General features: G+C 44.3%; 1 long non-coding RNA gene across 1 annotated transcript; it reads left to right on the top strand.

Moving 5' to 3' along the window:
* Positions 1-201: 201 nt before the first annotated feature.
* On the top strand, positions 202-13,245 carry LOC147091391 (uncharacterized). Its single transcript, XR_015075199.1, has 3 exons — positions 202-1,542; positions 2,104-2,169; positions 12,647-13,245. It is a non-coding gene; the product is annotated as an uncharacterized LOC147091391 (long non-coding RNA).
* Positions 13,246-17,109: the final 3,864 nt, after the last annotated feature.

Below are 17,109 nucleotides of genomic sequence, written 5' to 3'. Positions count from 1 at the left end.
TCATTGTCGCTGGGTCAAAATCCAGGAACTCCCTCCCTAACAGTACTGTGGGAGTACATTCACGGCACAGACTCTAGTGCTTCAATAAGACGGCTCACCACCACTGTCTCAAGGACAAGCAGGTATGGGCAATAAATGCTGGCATTGCCAGCAACGCCCACATCCATGTAATGAATAAAATAAACCTTGGTGAATATAGCATTGAAATTCCAGGATTGCGGCAGGAGCAGCGAAAACTACGCTGTCCAGGGGCTGAAATTCCTGGATTCAGGCAGGAGCAGTGTAATATAGTCAGCCCTTTGGTTGAAGTGCCTTGACTGAGGCGGGAGCAGTGAAATCTAGGCTGTCCATGGAATTACATTTCTTGATTCAAATGTGAACTGTATAATCTGGGCGGCTTTGAAAATTAAATAATTGGACTAAGGCGGGAGCAGTGTAATGTAGGCTGCCCTAGGAATTGAATTCCTTGATTGACGAGGCATCTGTTTAATCTAGGCGGACCAGAGAATTAAACTCCTGGATTGAGACTGGAGCAGTGCAATCTAGCTGGTCCAGAGAATAACATTCCTGAACTCAGATAGGAGCAGTATAATATAGGCCTCCCTGGCAATGAATTTCCAGGACTGAGTCAGGTAAGTGTATTCTAGGTGATGCAGGGATTTAAAATTCGGGACTGAAGTGGAAGCAGTGTAATCTAGGCAGCCCAGGGAATAACACTTTTGGACTGAGGTGGAAACTTTGTATTCTAGACGGTCCTTGGAATTAAATTACTGAACTGAGGTGGGAGATGTGTAATCTTGCAGACCTGGGAATGATATTCCTGGACTGAGGCAGTAACAGTGTAATCCAGGCGGTCCAGGGAATACATTTCCTGGATTGAGGCTAGAACAGTGTCATGTGCGATTATAATCTTTCCATCACTGGGTTCATCACTAAGATTAGGAATGTTTATTGATGGTGACTATTTTTACCTTGATGGACTGGGTTTGAATAAATCAGATAACATGATTGGGGCAATCCAGCCTGCTTTCTTCTTTTATTCATCCTGTTTTCTGACTCTTTCTCATCTTTTGTTCTCAGGTTTTATTCAATACAGGAAGAGAAACTTCTCTCTCTTTGTTGTATCTCTGCATTTTATGGTTGGATGAAATATTCCGCATTCACTCACTTTTAATTTAAAACTGTGTACAACATGCTAAGCTAGATTGTCTTGCAGTAACGTGTTATGTTGACAATGGTTCAATGAGTCTGTTTGTTCAATGTCTGTAATTAATGCCAGTTACAGTGAGGCCTAATGATGTCACTCAGGGATTTCCCTCTGCTATAAAGAAGGACCTCCCTTCACCGTGTCTCCTCACACAGTCAGCGCGCTGCCTCCAGCACAAAGACCACCAGCGACTCACAGAAGGGAAGACATGTTTGTGCCCCCACCACCGCCCCTGCCCCTTCCTGATAATTGGCATGATGATTTGCGGATAAAATAATTATTATATGAAATACGAAAAATTTACTATTGCATCCTCGCTGTTGTTGATGTTCCGAGTAAGTATCAATACCCAGTTATGCATACCATAAACCATGTTATACTGCAATATTATTCTTGCTATTTACAGAGGAATATTCAGTTCTTAATGATATTATGTGTTCCAATGTGTTTAATCGTCTAAATCATATATTTGCATGTCTTTCATTCTTTTTATCGTTGTTAATGCATGGATTATTGTATAAAAATACTCGTACAGCCTCGATACAGTTGGATCTCCTGTTAAGACTCTATATCTAATAATTAATTCTGTAAATTATGGTTAACAGATTTACTGTTCTTTTAATTTACTCCCCCACCCCATCCGCCCTCGACTGTTGGTTTCGCTTGTTAAGTCTTTGTATCCAGCTTTTAATCCTGTAAATAATGCATAACGTATTTCTTTCCTTCTTCCCATATTCCTTGTCATTCCCGGACACTATTTTTAATGAATTTCCATCTGCTATCCACACTGAACATTTCTAACAGATCGGAAGAATGTTTTCTTGATTTTGCAGAATTGGCACCAATGGCAAAGGTCATCGACCTGAAACGTTAACTCTGTTTCTCTCTCTCCACAGGTGCTGCCTTGCCTGCTGAGCATTTACAACATTTTCTGAATTAATTTCAGATTTCCAGTATCCATAGTATGTAGCTTTTGTTTCCGTCTAATGCACAGTGTGGTTATTTACTGTGTCACAGGAACAAATCCAGGCAGATCACATACATATCTTTTAACGTGTGAACTATCCACTAATCATTCATTTGCAGTCATTGTCTCCTTTTCCACAATCTCCAGTCCTGCATTAGTGGCACTGCTTCTGAAGGTTGGAATAGGATTACAAGGATAAGTTACATTCTCATAAAATGCTCATTTAGCCAGATTTCAAATCTGTTATTTGCAATTTGTTTTTTGAATTTACAATTTTGACACATACCCGTCTGGCACGGTTCAGTGGATCTCTCAGTGAGACCCAGAGTGGTTCTCTATTGCCTCCAAGTGTACCCCAGCTGAGGTTAAGACAATCCTTTGATATTTTCTCATCTAAAATTCTTTGCACAAAGTTGGAAACCAACATGTGAAAAGTACAAGGATAACTCTCTTCCATTTGTGTTCGGATATTTACAAAACCGTTCGGCAGCACTTTGCCTGTTGGATAATTTGGCTGAATTCGATGTTGATAAATGCATTTAGTGAGACATACACTCTCAATTATAACTATTTATTATAATTCGAGTCCATTCATTGCAAAGTTATTTGGAAAATATTCATTTCAATGAACTACAATTTGTGTATTGGAACAAATATGCGATAAACTCAATCTTCAAAGCACTTCTTACAGCTTGGTTGTATTTATAACTGCAGTTCACTTGTATTTGTCTTAACATTGTCATATTACATCCGTACATTTTAAATAAAATTGCCTTTAATTAATGCAGGTCAAGGTTGTTTTTCTGCCCTCGCAGCGCGTTCCTATGCAGAGCTAGACAGGCACCTAACAACTTGATATCTTCCCATAAAAATCACAAGGCTTGACTTTTCTTGTAAAGCTTTACTGAAAGATTCTTATTGTAAACCTGAAATACAACACAGAAATGGAAGCACACATTAGTATACAAGCACATAACTGATATGCATACACAAATTTAGGTACGCCTGAGCAACACAGTACATTTGGCATGTAAATTACCAAACACGTGGAAACACAGCTTACTGTGAATATACATTTAGCAAACTGGAAGGCATTCTCTTTAAATTAGCCCTGTACATAGTGCATCAAAATACAGCTACTAGTTAACCAGCTAGACAGAGAGCGAGCACTTCACGGCTAGCTGTGTAAGTTTGCTTACAGAGAAAAGTTACAAACTAAACATTTTCTGCAACATACAGTGTACACTAATCATCTATAACATTCTCAAGTACTTACAGACAAATAATATCCAAGACTCAGGCGTGGGAACAATATAACTTCCCAGAGCATGTGCCGCTGTAGGTCTGTAGTGTACAGTAGTTTACTTTACTGCACTTACTGTGCTTTACTGCACTTTACTGTGCTTTTACTGCAGTTGCTAGGTACCAAATAGCCACTAGGTGGCAGCACACAATGGGAATCGACCCAACTTACTCAAACCCCTGAATTAACTGGAAAACTAACAGAAATTGCTACAGAGAGACAGCACACTCCCAGCTTGGTACAATTCCATTGTACCACTACAGATACAAAATAAACCTAAAGAAAACGTCCTTTGGCTGCAAACATACTCAGAATCCATTCTCTAGGTTTCTTCAGAAAGGAGGACTACGATCTCTGAGACTGGCCTCAGAAACACTTTGACAGTACCCTCCTTGACAGTCTTCACCTCCACCTTGCGGACCCTCTTGTCCCTGCTCGGCAGAGTTTTGACAACCAGTCCCACTGGCCATTCATTTCTGTGTGCTTGGCTGTCTTTCAGCAAGACAACATCTCTCACTTTGACATTTGGCTTGTCTTCTGTCCATTTCCTACGGCTCTGTAGGGTGGACAAATACTCTCCGCTCCATTTCTTCCAAAAAGTGTCTGCAAGACACTGGACTTGCTTCCACTGCTTCCTGTGCAGCTCAGCCATGTCAAAGTTTCCAGAGGGGGCTGAAATAGCACTCATATTTTGAGTCAGGAGCATCGTTGGGGTGAGGACTGCAGGCATGTCTGGGTCGGCACCAGGAGTCTTGCATTCATGATTGCCATGACTTCAGCCATGAGAGTGCTTAAGATGTCATGTGTGAGATGAGTAGGTCCCGTCCAAAGCAGCATAGCATCCAGAATACGCCTGGCAACACCGATGAGCCTCTCCCATGAACCACCCAAGTGGGATGAATGCGGGTGGTTAAACATCCACGTGCATCCTTTCTTTTGGAGGTAGCTTCCTACCGCTGCATCGTCCGTGTGGATGTCCAACTCCTTACAGGCACCCACGAAGTTAGTCCCTCTGTCAGAGCGGGGAAGTTTGGCTGGACCACGGATTGAGAAAAACCTCCTCAGTGCATTGATAAAGCTGTCTGTTGACATGGATTCGATCAGCTCAATGTGCACAGCTCTGGTAGACATGCACGTAAAGAGCACTGCCCAGCGCTTGCTGCCTGCACTACCTCCTCTTGTGTGACGCGTCATGATGGTCCATGGCCCAAAGACGTCAAGGCCCACGCTGGTGAATGGAGGCTCTGGAGTGAGTCTGTCAGCGGGCAAGTCTGCCATCTTTTGGTCCCCTAACCTCCCTCGTAGCTTGCGGCAGGTAACACACTTGTGGATAACGGAAGAAACCAGACGCTTGCTCCCGATTATCCAGTATCTGGCTGCTCGGATAGCTCCTTCTGTTATGTGTCGTCCTTGGTGAGCCACTTGCTCATGATAGTATCTCACGAGTAGTGTGGCAATGTGATGGGTGCGCAGGATGATCAGAGGGTGCTTTTGTTCTCTTGACAAGTCTGCGGATGATATGCGCCCTCCGACCCGGAGCAAACCATCTTCACCTGTAACTGGGTTGAGCTTTTTAAGTGGGCTTTGCTTGGGGAATGTCTGTCCCTCTTCAAGACATTTGAATTCCTCCTTGAAGACATCATGCTGGACAGAGCGAATGATCACACCTTTGGCTTGTGAAAGCTCACTTGTGCTGGATACTTCTTTAGAACATTTCCATCCTTTGCGTCCTACGTTGTCTGAATTCCCCTTGAAGGATGCTGCTACATGAATGAGTCGGGCTGTGGTTCGGCAGAGTGTTCTCCAGCTTGAGAATCGCTCGAAGCGTTGTGAGCCCAACTGAGATTCTGAGGCTTTGGTGACCAGGGTCGTAACTTCAGGCCGAATCTCAGTATCAGCTTCAGGCTCCACAAGGGTGAAGGGATTGGACTCAGGAGTCTCCTCTGTGTTGACATTAGACAGGAAAGAGGGGCCCGAGAACCAACTGCTTTGCTGTAGGTATGCTGCTGGTATAGACCTGGTAGCATGGTCTGCAGGGTTCAGGTCTGTGGAGACATAGCACCACTGGTCAGGGCGAGTGGATCGTCTGATACGAGTCACCCGGTTGGAAACATACACATAAAACCTTCTTGTGGAGTTGTGGATGCAACCAAGTACAATCTTGCTGTCCGTGAAGAACTTGACGGCACCCACATCGATGTCAATCTCGTCTCTGATCAACTCGTACAGTTGAACAGCCAACACAGCTGCACAACGCTCGAGACGTGGAATGGTGTGGGCAGGCCGAGGGGCCAACTTGGACTTCCCCATAACGAATCCCACATGGTATTTCCCATCGGTGTCAGCTGCTCTCAAGTAGGCCACAGCTCCTATTGCTACTGGGGAAGCGTCTGAGAAGATGCACAGCTCTCTTCTCTGTGTTGAAGACAGCGAGCCTGGAATGTAGCACCTCTCTATGTGCAGGTCTTCGAGAGCCTTCAAGGACTCCTTCCATAGGTTCCATTTTGCTTCTTTTTCTGGGAGGAGTGGAGCATCCCACTCACTCTGATCCGATGAGAGTTCCCGTACTAATGCTTTTCCTTGCATTGTTATGGGAGCTACGAACCCCAAAGGGTCGTACAAACTGTTGACTGTGGACAGGACGCCTCTCCGTGTGAATGGCCTTTCTTCACGGGACACCAGGAATGTGAAGCTGTCTGTTTACAGGTTCCAGGAGAGCCCCAGGCTCCGTTGAAGCGGGAGAGGATCCACTCCAAGGTGCAAATCCTTCAGATCCTTGGCACGGTCCTCTGCAGGGAAGGCTTCCATCACCTGTCCACTGTTCGATGCTACCTTGTGTAGTCTCAGGTTGGACTCTGCCAACATCGCTCTGGTTCTTGTCAGGAGATCTATTGCTTCTTCAGGTGTGGTAACCGAGGTAAGACCATCGTCAACATAGAACTGTCTCTCAACAAAATGCTTCGCATCGGAGCCATATTCTTGCTCACCTTTCTGAGCGGCTCGCCTCATGCAGTAGATAGCCACAGCAGGTGAAGGGCTGTTTCCAAACACGTGGACCTTCATCCTGTACTCCACCACATTCTTGCTGATGTCGTTGTCCTCATGCCACAGGTAGCGGAGATAGTCCCTGTGGTCTTCTCGGACGACGAAGCAATAAAACATTTGCTGCACATCTGCTGTCAGGGCTACAGGTTCTTTCCTGAACCGCAGAAGAACTCCCAACAAGGTGTTGTTCAAGTCTGGGCCGCTGAGGAGCACATCATTCAGAGACACTCCTTTACATTCAGCACTTGAATCAAAAACAACTCGTAACTGGTCTGGCTTTTGTGGGTGATACACACCGAATGTTGGCAGGTACCAGTGTTCTTTACCTTCCTCCAGAGGTGGAGCAGGCTCGGCTTGATCGTTGTCCAGCATCTTCTGCATGAACTCTATGTAATGGCCCTTCATTTCTAGCCTTTTCTCCAGTGTTCTCCTGAGTGAGCAGAGGCGCTTCATAGCTTGTTCCCTGTTACTCGGAAGATGGCGTCTGGGAGAGTGAAATGGTAAGGGTGCCACCCAGCTGTGTCCATCGTCCTGTTAAACCTCCTCATCCATGATGGTTAGGAAAGCTTTGTCGTCCATGGATAGTGCTGGCTTGTCATCATCCTTGGACCTTTCAAACACTGAGCATCCTAGGCTGTCTGTGCTCACAGTGAGGCCTGCCTCTTCCTCACAGGCAGAGGAGGTTGACCTATGATGCTGCGTCATGCCACCGTAGTCTTCCATTACCTGGATCCTGTTTGGGCATGGGCTGAGAAAGGATGTGTGACCGTTGTGCAACACGTTTGCTTTATAGACGTTGACACCCGCTGGTTTGTGGACTGTTCCCAGGCAAACTCCACCCACGAGGACCCATCCCAGGTCAAGCCGCTGCGCATTGTGGGGGCCGTTGATTTGCTCATGCACCTTGTGCACCCTTAAGATGTCTCTTCCCAAGAGCAGGAGGATTGGAGCGTCCAGGTCCACAGCTGGAATCTTGTTGGCAACTGGCTGTAGGTGGGGCTGATGGCGTGCGACCTCTGGGGAGGGAATTTCCGTCCTATCATCTGGCATCATGTCACACTCAATTAAGGTGGGGAAGGGAAGCTGTAGTTTCCCATCCATGGACTCGATCATGAAGTTCCCAACTCTCCTACCCGTAGTCTCTGTTGTCCCTGCACAGGTTTTTAGCGTGTACAGAGCTGCGCTGACCTTGACTTCAAAGAGATTGAAGAATTCTGTCTTCGCTAGAGACTTGTTACTTTGCTCATCGAGCACTGCGTACATTTTGATTGCCTTCTCCTTTCTCTCTGCAGGATATGCTTTAACCAAGCAGATTTTGGAGCATGAGCGTGAGCTGCTTGCATTTCCACAAACCTCTGTACACTTGGAGATGACTTAAGAAGATGTGCTTTCGCTTTGCTCCCCGCTATCCTCTTTGTCAACCGCAGCACTCTCGGTGGTTGAAGGAGGAGGAGCTGGATGCAGGGCTGCGATGTGTCTTTCACTGTTGCACTTAAAGCACTTGATTGTCGCCTTGCAGTCTTTTGCCATGTGCATAGTCGACCCACAACACCTGAAGCCGATGCGATTCTCTTTCAGGTAAGATTTGCGCTCATCAATAGGCTTGTCTCTAAAGCTTCGACACTTTTTGAGTGGGTGGGGCTTCTTGTGTATTGGACACTGACGATCTGGGTCATCCACTTTATTCCCAGCAGAACTGGATTGGTTGACTGAGGGTTCGGCTGGAACATCTGTTTTGTGCACGCTCACAGAGGCTTTGTTGCTGTAATTTGTGGGTTTCTCTGTTCTCGAAGAAGCGTAACTGCTGGAGGTGGTGAAAGTGAAACTTGGATCATTCCTCACCTTTGCCTGTTGTTGGACGAACCTGGAGAAGAGAGAGAAGGGGGGAAATGCCACTCCATTGTCCTCCTTGTACTTGGATCCCTTAGCTATCCATTGCTCTTGAAGGTTGTAGGGGAGCTTTTCCACTATTGGGTTTACCCCACGAGCTGTACCCAAATACGAGAGGCCGGTCAGGTAACCTTCTCCCTTAGCACACTCCAGTTCGAGGAGAATGTCACCCAGTTCTCGGAGCTCGACATTATCTTTGTTGGTTAGCTTCGGAAAGTCCTCAATCTTCTTGAGCAGTGCATGTTCAATGACTTCTGGTGTCCCATAACAGTCTTCGAGACGTTGCCAAACCAGGTTGAGGCCTGCTGTGGGATTGCGGACGTGCGCTGAGCGAATTCTATTCGCCTGTTCTGATGACTCAGCTCCGAGCCACTTTGTCATCAAATCTAGTTCTTCTCTGGCTGACAGATTCAAGTCCTTGGTGGTACTCAGGAAGGACGCTTTCCATGACCAATAATTTTCAGGATGGTCATCAAATTCTAGAAGGCCTGAACTTAACAATTCTCGGTGGATAAGGTACCTAGCGAGGTCTTGTGCACCTTGTGGCTCGGGTGAGGACTGCTTGACTGGATTGGCCGAGTGCTGTGGAGGTCTCTGCAGGTGAGTCTTACTTGTTTCTTCTCCTTTAAGCTCAGTGTCTCCAAAAACAGGCTGTTTGCTACTGTGGTGAGTAGCTGGTTCTGCGTCGAGATACCTGGATGTTTCCTTGAAGAACAATTTGGAGTGTTGTTGGACATACTTGTACATTGCACTGGACTGAGGGGCTGTTCTAGAACATATGCTTCATGGCTGGGCTCCCCGCCTTCGTTCTCCTCACCTTCTTCATAAGCTGCAGCTTCAGCTTCAGCAGCAGCGGCAGCTCTCTGGCTTTGGAGAATGTGGAGACTGGCATCGAGGTCAGCTCTCTGCTTCATCACACTAGTGTCGAGGTCAGCTCTCTGCTTCATCACACTACCTTTGTTTTCAGTGAAGGACAATTGAGCCTGGGCAGCTTTTGCCTTGGCACGTGCTTTGGCGGCTGCAGAAGCTGTCGATGATGACGGTCAGCTGGACCGCCGAGATGATCTAGAGGATGCTTTAGAGGACTGTGACTTGGCATCATTTGCTCGGAGAGGCTCATGCTTCTCGATTGGCTGGTCGACGTCCTCTATGGTGTATTGTCTTCCTGAGCATAGACTCATGGTAGCTGAATGGTATCTTCTTGTGCTTGAGCCCGCTGTGCTGTTGTCTTTTTATTTTCTGCCCTCGCAGCGCGTTCCTATGCAGAGCTAGACAGGTAGCTAACAACTTGATATCTTCCCATAAAAATCACAAGGCTTGACTTTTCTTGTAAAGCTTTACTGAAAGATTCTTATTGTAAAACTGAAATACAACACAGAAATGGAAGCACACATTAGTATACAAGCGCATAACTGATATGCATACACAAATTTAGGTACGCCTGAGCAACACAGTACATTTGGCATGTAATTACCAAACACGTGGAAACACAGCTTACTGTAAATATACATTTAGCAAACTGGAAGGCATTCTCTTTAAATTAGCCCTGTACATAGTGCATCAAAATACAGCTACTAGTTAACCAGCTAGACAGAGAGCGAGCACTTCATGGCTAGCTGTGTAAGTTTGCTTACAGAGAAAAGTTACAAACTAAACATTTTCTGCAACATACAGTGTACACTAATCATCTATAACATTCTCAAGTACTTACAGACAAATAATATCCAAGACTCAGGCGTGGGAACAGTATAACTTCCCAGAGCATGTGCCGCTGTAGGTCTGTAGTATACAGTAGTTTACTTTACTGCACTTACTGTGCTTTACTGCACTTTACTGCACTTTTACTGCAGTTGCTAGGTGCCAAATAGCCACTAGGTGGCAGCACACAATGGGAATCGACCCAACTTACTCAAACCCCTGAATTAACTGGGAAACTAACATAAATTGCTACAGAGAGACAGCACAGTTGTAGTTTGTGTATGTTGGTGTTACATGATTTTACTGTTCTATATATAATGGAATATTCAAACCAAGATCAGGAATCCAAGCGGGATTTCCAAATCCCTAACACAGGGCACAGAAGTGAACTGCACTGCTCAAAATGCTGACTGATCTCGGGACACGAATTTATGTAAGAATATAATAACATAGGAACATAGTAAGAGGAGTAAATCATTTAGCCCCTCAAGCCTGTTTCGCCATAGCTGATCTGCGAGCTAACTCCATATACCCAACTTTGCCCCATAGCCCCTAATAACTTTGGTTATGAAAACTCTATCAATCTCAGATTTAAAATTAGCAATTGATTCAGCAACAACTGCCATTTGCAGAAAAGAGTTCCCAGCACATTTTTGTGTGCAGAAGTGTTTCCTAATTTCTCCCCTGAAAATGTATGGCTCTAATTTTTGTACCAATCTGTTCAACTTAATATCTTGAAAACTTCGGTCAGGCCACCTCTTAGCCTGCTAAATTCTAAGGGATTCAATCCTAATCTGTGTAATTTCTCTGCGTAGCTTAACCCTTGGAGTCTTGCGTTCATTCCGGTAAACCAACACTGCACTTCCTCCAAGGCTAATGTATTCTTCCTAAGTGTGGTGCGGAGAAATACTCACATTACTCCAGGTGTGGTCTAACCAGGGCTTTGTATAACTGCAGCATAACTTCTAGCCTCTTGTCTTCTCGTACATTAGATAAAAAGGCCAGCATTCCTTTAGCGTTTTTGATTATTTGCTGTACCTGTTGATGGCATTTTAAAGAACTATGTCGATGCACCGCTCGCTCTTTAGACCGCCACTCTTTTTAGCTTTTCACCATTTGGAAAGTACACTGTTCGATCAATAATATTTACAAATTGGAAAACCTCACTATGACCTAAGTTAAAGTCCATGTGCCACATTATTGTCCATTCATTAATCTATCGATATCTTTTTCAATTTCATCCTGTCATCAACACTGCCTAAATTGCTGCCTAGCTTTTTGTCATCTGCAAATTTGGATATATCACTTTCTATGCCATTATCTACGTCGTTAATAAAAACAGTAAATAGTTGAGGTCCCATCTGGCCCTGGGAATGTGTCACCCTTTAGAGTCTTTACTGTTTTTATTATTGTTTGTTTATTGACGTTAATTTTATTGAGTCCCTGTCCCTGATACAATATTAGCTTCCTTGGGATTTCCGGCATGCTTCTTCCTCTACTGTAAATACTGAAACAAAGTCTGTTTTCAAACTGTCCGCCATTTCCTTATTATCATGGACAATTCACCGCTTTCAGTATTTAAGGGTTCAAATTTACTCTGGACTACCCTAATTTCCTAATATAATTGTAAAAATTCTTTGTGCTTATTTTGTTATACCTTCGAAGTTTCTTTTCATAATCCCTTTTGTAGATCTTAATATCTATTTTGTTACCCTTTGCTGTTCTTTGTATCTTTCCCATTCGCCAGGATCTGTGTTATTTTTTGCATTTTTTTGTCTTTTTTTTCCATTTTATTACCACTTTAGTCGTCCAGGGCTGTTTTTGACAAATAGAGCTCTTGCCCCTCAGGAGAATAATCTGTTTCTGTATCAGCTGAAATTCGTTTTTGAACATCGCCACTGATTGTCTGTTGTTTTACCCATTAACAGGTTTGCCCAGTTTACTGTGGGCAATCTCTGCCTCATCCCGTTGAAGTCGGCCTTACCTACACCTAGAATCTTAGTAGCTTTTCGCCTTTCTCGTCATTGAACTCGATCATGTTATGCTCACTATTAGATAAATGTTCCACATCATTAGGCTGTTAAGTAAATCTGGCTCATTACTCATGAATAAATCTAACATGGAATGCCCCTTGTTGGTTAAGAATCTATTGCTACAGAACACTATCCCGGACACACTCAATAAATTCACTACCTTTCTGAAATGTGCTAATCTGATTTTCGCAATCTATTCCTGACATACTCTGGTCCTTTGCATCCCTGGTACCTCAGCTGGTGCTTTATATATGCTGGGCTAAAGGTAGATCTATCATTTCATCTCTCAGTGAGCAAACATCTGTTACTTTTATGTATTAATTCTCATTTAATTTATTGATTAATTATTCTTACAATAAAGATTCACAGATTCAAAGGTAATATAATTAGATTATATCAATGATTGTCGTTAATTAATTGCAGATTTCACCCTGAATTCCATTAAAATGCCGCTTTTGCTGCCAGCCTGATGTAAATCTTCACTGTTTATTTCTCTTCCGCAGTTAACTTAGTGACCATTGTGATCCTGTCTCGGGGAAAGTGCGGTCTCTCCACATGTGTCACTCGCTACCTGGTGGCCATGGCAGCGGCGGATCTACTGGTCGTTATCCTCGACCTGATATTGAGGCAGATTCCGATGTCATATAAGAAACCACTTTCTCCTGTGTATTCTATCCCGGTCTGTAATATCCACGCCGCCCTGCTTTATGCAGTCACAGACTGTTCAGTCTGGTTCACTGTCACTTTCACCTTTGATCGTTTTGTGGCAATTTGTTGCCAGAAGCTGAAAACTAAATATTGCACCAAGAAAACGGCAGCTGCTGTTCTAGGAACCGTGACTGTGTTGAGCTGTTTAAAGGACATTTTCTGGTATTTTATGTTGACAGATGAATATGGGCTAAAGAACGTCCCCTGGTTCTGTGGTGTAACATTCGATGCTCAGTATTCACCGGTCTGGGGGGCAATCGAGTTCCTTCATCATATTCTCACCCGGGGGTCCCATTTGTTCTGATTCTGCTGCTCAATGCTGTCACTGTCAGACACATTTAAATGTCCAGCAGAGCCCGCAGGAGACTCCGGGGTCCCAGCAGTGGGGAGAGTCCCAGAGGCCCAGAGATGGAGAGCCGCAGGAAATCCATCATTTTACTGTTTGCTATTTCGTGCAATTTCATCCTGTTATGGTCCGTGATTATGGTGTATTCTATATATAACCGGGTGTGGCGATTGGTTGATTATTTTGTATCTCTACCTATATATTTTCCATATTTGGGACAAATGCTCCAGCTCCTGAGTTGTTGTAAAATCACTTGCATTTATGCCGTGACACAGACTAGGTTTAGACAGCAGTTGATAAATGTGGTGAAATATCCCTTTACTTTAATTGCTAAATTCATTAAAGGATGAGAAGAACGGAAGAAGTTCCTGCATCAGAAATTAATCAAGCCTCATATTCTGTCCGACCCAGTCTCACCCGTGGGGACAGTGATAAAGGATAGTATTAGCCGACTCACTGACAAACACTGACCATACTGTTATACTGCGAAGCACTGGTAATAATCAACAAAATACTCCCCTAAACCCTGTGCTCATATTTACAATGAGAAGGATACAAACCCCCTGTAAATATTAACCCAGTCCATGTTCAATTATTAACTGAATCACAGAACAAAGCGCACACCTGAAAATAACAGCAGGGACATTCTTTGTGCAGTGATATTTTCCAACACACCCACAATAAATATTAACACAAGTATAGAGATGCATTGTAACAACAGAAAATGCTGGAAAAACTCAGCAGGTCAGGCAACATCCGTGGAGAGAAATTTGAGTTGACGTTTCGGGTTGAACCCTTCTTCAAAACTGGAAAGAAAAGAAACTAGATCGAAGGCAGGTCTGCGATCGGACAAAAGAATAAAAGAAACAAAAGAAGTAAAAGAGATTAGAAGCTAGACGAGATGGTAATAGGCTGGGATTATGGGTAAAGTGTACTGGCAGGGCAAAAGATAGCTGCCAGGTGTGAGAGAGAAACAAAAGGAAAGGGGGGGGGAAAGGAGTGGAACAATTGCAAGAGAAAATGAAATGGGGGCAGAGCTTATGATCTGAAATTGTTGAACTCGATATTGAGTCCAGAGTCCGGAAGGCTGCAGAGTGCAGAATGCATCTATAGAGATGCATTGTTCACATAACACACTGTCATTGATTTCCTGTAGAAAAACCTCACCCACTCTTTCACCTGGCATGCCTCACATCACTCCCACTCTCTCTTTCTCCACAATTGTACTATTTACTGTTGTCACCCAATTCCCACAATGTACAACTGCGGTCCCCAATTTTACCATTTACTAATGCCTCTCAGTTCCACAATGTACTGCTGCCCTCTGCAATTGTACCATTTACTGCTGCCTCCAATTCTACATTGTACTACTGCTGCCTCCCAATTCCATAATGTACCAATGTCCCATCAATCACACCCAGGGCAGCTACAGTACGGGTTAGATAGAGAGTAAAGCTCCATCTACATGGTCCCATCAAACACTCCCAGGGCATGTACAGTACTGTTAGATACAGTGCAATGCTCCATCTGCACTGTCCCATAAAATACTCGCAGGACAGCATATTCACGGTTTAGATACAGAGTAAAGCTCCCTCTACACTGGCTCATCATACACTCCCAGGGCAGAACAGCACGGATTAGTTAGAGTAAAGCTCCCTCTATACTGTTGCACCAAATACACCTAGGGCAGCTACAGCCCGCGTTAGATACAGATTAAAGATCCCTCTACACTGTCCCATCAAACACACACAGAGCAGTTGTTCAATTCAGAGCACAGTTTAGTTGACACTGCCCAATGAAGCATAACCAGGTCAGGTACAGCATGGGTTGAATACAGAATGAAGATTCCTCTACTTGCAACAGTCAAACACTCCCAGGTGAGGTATTGGCAAGGTTTATCTACGAGTAAAGCTCCACTCAACTTCCTACATCAAAGTCCGAGCGTGAAGGCAGATCTGGATCAGCTCCCAACGTCTGGTTAGACTCACACCTCGGCAAAATAGTGGACTAATGGGATTCTCAGTAAAGTTCCTCATATTTCCAATCACTGATGCATCGTCCCATTTTATCCCTTCAGCGACACTGAGGGTATCCTTCATGCCGGATCTGCTGTTTGAAGCCAGCGACATTTCCCCAGTCCCAGTGAGTTGGTGATGATTCGAATTCTCTTTCTCCAGATTCCTGAGATATTGCTCACTCCCAGAATCTTTCAATGGAGAAATGATTCATTTTAATCCCAGAATATGGACCAGGAATACAACTGGGCAGTTTTTGTCAATGTGATAATGTTGAATTTGAAAATATTTTAAATTATTGAATGTATTTGAATTACTTACTTCAATATTACATTGTTCTTTTCTGCCCTTTGCCCTGTTTATTGGGACTAAACACAATCCCAGAGTCAGCTGTCACTCCAGAACCTCCCACACTGACATCCCACTGATGGGCCGTAACCAGAGGCGGTGATTGTCACTAGGTGACATCACACAGGAGCCAGGAGCCAATCACACATATACAGGAATGATTTCACAAAGCAGCCAGCGCCCCTCCCACTCGAGGTGTCACAGGGTCACATTGAACAGGCTCTGCTCCTGGTGTGCAGTCTCACTGGCCATGAACACAGGTTATACAATTAGGCCCATCCCCGACCCGCTCCCATGTTCTGAGACTCCAGGCAGGGAGCACAGACTTCCAAAGTTACGTCTCATTAATTCTCCCTACAATCCACCAAAGGTCATTATTCAATGTCCACAGCTGCCCCCCTCCATTGTCCATTTCTTGCTTTATACATTCAGAAGTCTCCCTTCTTTTTATAACAGGCAATGTTTCTCCCTCCTGCTTTGGCAATGAGAGGCAATTTGAGGTATTAGTGTTGGGGTGAGGCAGGGATATTACAACCTATTCTGTCTTCTGAAACCAGTCTATTCCCTCCAACAAGAAGGGCATCAGAGGCAATTAGAGAAGGGATAATAAGAGGGATCAAGTGGTGTGACAATCAAAGCAGTAATTGGAGGTGAACATCATGGGAGATAATGGATAAAGCTCCTGAAAGAATGTCCCCACAAACATGGGAAGAACAGAGAAGGTATTACTAAAGATGAGAGAGTACGGTACTACCCGGTAAATAACAATCAACAAAGATGAAATAATGTCAGATGCAGCATGCTTTATATGCAGAGTGAAACTCCCTCTCAACTATTCCATCAAACCAAAAGAACAACTTCCATTTATATCGTGCCTGTAACGTAATAATAAGTCTCAAGACGCTTCAGAGAAGGGTTATCAAAAAAAATTGACACCGAGCCATATAAGGAGATGTTAGTGCAGGTGAACAATAGCTTGTTCAAAGATATAGGTTTTAAGAAGCGTCTTAAAGGAGGAAATATAAAGGGAGAGAATTAGGGCGGGAATTCCAGAGCTTAGGACGTAGTGAACTGAAGCTAATACAGCCAATGGTGAAGCCAATTAAAATTGGGATGTTCAAAAGACCAGAATAGGCGGAGTGCAGAGGTCTAGGTGGATTAAAGGGCTGGAGGAGATTGCAGAGATAAGGAGAGGTGAGGCCATGGAGGGATTTGTAAACAAGGATGAGAATTTCAAAATCGAGGCATTCCTTAACCGGGAGCCAATGTAGTTCAGCAATCACAGAGGAGATGGGCGAGTGGGTCTTGGTGCGAGTTTGGACACGTGTGGCAGAGTTTTTGATGGCCTCAAGTTTATGGAGCACAGAACTAGGGAGGCCAGCCAGGATTTTGTTGGAATAGGCAAGTCTAGATGTGAGACAGACATGGACTAGTGTTTTGGCAGCATGTAAGTTGAGGCATGCGCAGAGATGGGCGATGTTACGAAGCTGGAAATAGGCAGTCTTAGTGATAGAATGGATAGGAATTAGGAACGCTGGCCCACGACACC

Source organism: Somniosus microcephalus, unplaced genomic scaffold (assembly GCF_052327205.1).
Source record: "Somniosus microcephalus isolate GS21.2 unplaced genomic scaffold, FLI_Smic_1.0 unresolved_chr3, whole genome shotgun sequence".
Classification (NCBI taxonomy): domain Eukaryota; kingdom Metazoa; phylum Chordata; class Chondrichthyes; order Squaliformes; family Somniosidae; genus Somniosus; species Somniosus microcephalus.
Note: the sequence above shows the minus strand (reverse complement) of the source record. Positions and strands in the feature narration are given on the sequence as shown.